The sequence below is a fragment of the Calliopsis andreniformis genome, unplaced genomic scaffold (assembly GCF_051401765.1).
Source record: "Calliopsis andreniformis isolate RMS-2024a unplaced genomic scaffold, iyCalAndr_principal scaffold0364, whole genome shotgun sequence".
In the NCBI taxonomy this organism is placed as follows: domain Eukaryota; kingdom Metazoa; phylum Arthropoda; class Insecta; order Hymenoptera; family Andrenidae; genus Calliopsis; species Calliopsis andreniformis.
Genome location: NW_027480773.1, coordinates 36,048 through 40,334, shown reverse-complemented (window position 1 = coordinate 40,334; position 4,287 = coordinate 36,048).

Here is a 4,287-nt window from a genome sequence, read left to right as displayed (position 1 = left end):
AATTATTATTCCATTTATAATCATTATTCAAAATATATTATTTATTCTAGAAATCTCAGTTTTATTTATTCAATCGTATGTAATTTCCATTCTTAGACTTCTATACTTTAATGAATCTAATCATTAAAATCATTAAATTAAAAAAAAATTGTTTATCTTAAATAAACACTAAAACAAATGAAAAATCATCCATTTCATCTAGTAACACCCAGGCCTTGACCAATAATATTATCTATTAATTTAATAAATTTATTAATAAGAGCTATTATAATTTTTCAATTTAAAATTAATTGAATTCTATTTATATCATTAATTACTATATTATTTACTATAGCACAATGATGACGAGATGTAATTCGTGAAAGAACATTTCAAGGAATGCACTCATATATAGTATTAGATTTAATAAAATTAGGAAAGTGTTTGGTGTTGTGGTGCATTATATTTGAAATATTTACAGAGATTTCAAGAAAATATAAGTGTGAAACAAGATAAAACTATCTTTGAATCAAACTGAAGAATTTAAAAATTCATAAAGGTATGTATAAGTTAATAGAGAGACGTGGAATAGACAAAATTATTGGTACGGAGCCAAATAGGTTATGTGAACAGGTGAAACAGGCTAAAGAGATTAGCATAATTAGATATTGAAAGGAACAATTATGCAGTTAATTATAAAATCGTGTTAGAGGATATATTTTATTGTAATTGTGAAAGATTTCCTCACCACCCTAGGGGTATTTATCATGGCGCGTTACCCTTTTTTTATTATAATGGGTGGTTCGCCAATAGTCATGTCATCCCACTTTCTAAAATGAAATTAATTTTAAATAAAACATAACAAAAACATAATTTTTGTATTCATTATAAAATAAAGTATTACATTTTGAAATAATAATAATAGATAATCTTGAATAATATTAATAAGAAAACATAACAAAACGTACTCTTCAAATACTACCAGTAAAACCTTAAATCTTGTGAAATAGTACATACTAAGCAAATAAATAAAACTCTATTAATGTATTAAAACATATTGAAAAGAATAAGTTGAATATATATACATCAAAATTGATGTTTTAAGAAAAGTGAAATTAAAAGAACATCGTTGAAAATCTAGTTCCTATTAAAAAGTTTTTAATTTTCGATTTTTAGAAGAGATGTCTGCACGCCTTTCCAACTGACTATTATTTACAGTTAATGCAATATACAATAATAAGTAATAATACAATAAATTATATTCTTTCGTTCAGTAAGTGGTGTAAGTTTAATACAACAACAGAAATAATGAATAAACGAGGATAAATATTGATAAATATATATAAAATATAAGTATCATTAAATAATCAGCGGTTTGTTGTTCGTGTTGAGTTTTATTTGGCTTTAGGATAAACATCAGAGTGTCATATATAATTAATCACTTGATAAATTTTACTAAGTAATTTGTAAATGTTTTCATTCAAAATGTCAAAATTGATTCGGAAAGACCCTTTTCAATTTCATTATTAATTTTATACATCGATTTAAGTAAAAAAGTATACCTAATCTTATAAAAATATGATAAAAAATATATTCCTTTCAGGAAAAAGATAAATTTATTAAATAAAAATTTTTGGGGGTGTTTATTAGGATAATAAAATAATAAATAACCAAAATAAATCCGTAATAAATAAATAAATAAAATAAATATTTTATCATAAAAATTCAATAAGATAATGTAAACTTTAAAGATTAGATAAAAAATAAGTATTCCCATAAAAATAACTATAATAAACAAAAAGGAAATACATAAATTAATGTATAAAGATTCATAATATACTCTGTAGGTAACATTTTTAAATTCAAAAGGATAAAAGATTCATAAAACTAAACGAAATGAGTATCTTAGTGTAAACACCATAGATATATAAAATATACAAAATATTGTAATTCTAATATCTCTATTAATAAAGAAATATTCAATAATTATATCCTTAGAGAGAAAACCTGACAAAAAGAAACACCCGCATAGACTTAATTTTCCAATTAATAGAACTATACCATTTAAAGGTATTAAAATTCTCATAGAATTAAAATTTCGAATATCTTGGTTATTATTAGATCTATGAATAAATCTTCTTGCACATATAAATATTATTGATTTAAATAAAGCATGAATAACTAAATGAAAGAAGGCTAAATCCACTAACCCTACAGATAAAATTCTTATTATTAATCCTAACTGACTTAAAGTTGATAGGGCAATAATTTTCTTTAAATCATATTCAAAATTAGCAATAGAACTAGCCATAAATATAGTAAAGATTGAGATAAATAAAATAACGTTATTATTTATTGTAAACACTAAACTGTAATAATGGATTAATAAATAAACCCCTGCAGTAACTAAGGTTGAAGAATGAACTAAAGTAGAAATAAGGGTTGGAGCTATTATAGCTGCAGGTAACCATAAAGAAAAGGGTATTTGAGCTCTTTTAGTTAAAGCGCTTAAAAATATGAAAAATATTATAAATCTATCTATTTCATAAAATATTAAATTTCACGACCCATTTGCGGAATTTGAAACAATCAATATTAAAAATCCAATATCTCCAACCCGATTACATACAATTGTTAAAACTCCAGAATTAAAAGCTCTATATCTTTGATAATAAATAATTAAACCAAAAGAAATTAAACCTAGCCCATCCCATCCTAATAAAATTGATAAAACTCTGGGACTTAAAATTATTAAACATATTGATAGAATAAATAAAATTAATAAATAAAAAAACCGACAAATTCTTTTATCTGACCTTATATATTCAATTCTGTAAATTATTACGCATGAGGAAATAATAGAAACAACTCCGATAAATATTAATCTAATAAAATCCAAATAAATAATTATTCTAAATTTTATACAAAACAAATTTATTAAATCCCATTCTAAAATAATTACATATTTAGATGTATATAAATATAGGCCTAAAAATAGATATAGTATTCCAGAAAATAGTATGAATAAACTAATTAAAAACATTTTTATGATAATTTAAAATATAAATACATATATCATTGACACCACAAGTCAATATTTTAATTAAACTATTTAAATAAAATATATTTAAAATTAATATGAAAAAATAATTAAATTTAAAAATATAAAATTTAGGGGAATTCAATGCATCAATAAAATATAATAATCTAAAATATTAGCATTAAAAATCTTTAAAAAGAAATTTATTTTTCCATGTTGAACATAAATATATAAATATAATGAATAACAAAATCTAAGAAAACAATAAAAAATTAATAAATAAATCAAATATTTGAATCATAAATAAATAATTATTAACAAAAATACCTCACCAACTAAGTTTAATGAAACAGGAGCAGATATATTAGATGTACAAAATATAAATCAAAATATAGATATTGGAGGCATTAACGCTATTATCCCCTTATTTAAAAATATAATCCGTCTCCCTGAAGATTTATAACACAAATTTACTGAATAAAATAAACCCGAAGAACATAATCCATGAGCAATTATAATAATATAACTACCTACAAATCCTAAAAGTATTTCAGTTATTATAGATCTTAATAAAATTCTTATATGAATTACTGAAGAATAAGCTACCAAAATCTTTATATCAATTTGACGTAAACATAAAATTGAAACAATTAACCCCCCAATTAATCTAAATACTAAAATTACCAAATTTACAAAATAAAAATTAGAATAAAAAATATATATAAATCGCAATAAACCATATGTTCCTAATTTTAATAAAATAGCTGCTAAAATTATTGATCCAAACACAGGGGCTTCAACATGAGCTTTTAATAATCATCCATGTAATATAAATATAGGAATTTTCACTAAAAATGAACTTAATATATAAATAAATATAAAAATATTTAAATTATAATCTATTATTTCTATTAAATTTATTAGCGCTAAATTATTCAAATAAATAATAATTAATAAAAAAACCAGTAAGGGAAATGAAAAAAATATTGTATAAAACATCAGATAATAACCAGCTAATAATCGTATGTTACCTGTCCCTCATTTTACAATAATTAAACATATAATAATTAACCTTACCTCAAAAAAGAAATAAAATATTAAAAAATTTATTGTTAAAAATGTAAAATATAAAACAATCAACAAAATCAAATTTAAATTAAAACAAATTCTAGATAAATTTATTAACAAAATCAAATTAAAAATTCATAAATTTAAAATAACTAATATAAATGAAAAAAAATTAAAGCCAAAATTAAACCTAATTGTGT